Here is a 272-nt window from a genome sequence, read left to right on the forward strand (position 1 = left end):
TGTGTGTGTGTGTGTGTGTGTGTGTGTGTGTGTGTGTGTGTGTGTGTGTGTGTGTGTGTGTGTGTGTTTTAAACATCATCTCGTATGGTTTCCTCTGGTCTGAGAGCTGGTCTAAACCAGGCTGCGCTCGTGCCCGACACTGTGAACTGAACATGATCGCATTGCGCTTGAAATATGTCCAGTTCAGGAGTTCAGGAGGTCAGGAGGTCAGGAGGTCAGGAGGTCAGGAGTCATTCTGTGATGTTCGCACAAGAATCCGGACTAAAATAGTA

Source organism: Gobio gobio (assembly GCF_949357685.1).
Source record: "Gobio gobio genome assembly, chromosome: 13".
NCBI lineage: Eukaryota > Metazoa > Chordata > Actinopteri > Cypriniformes > Gobionidae > Gobio > Gobio gobio.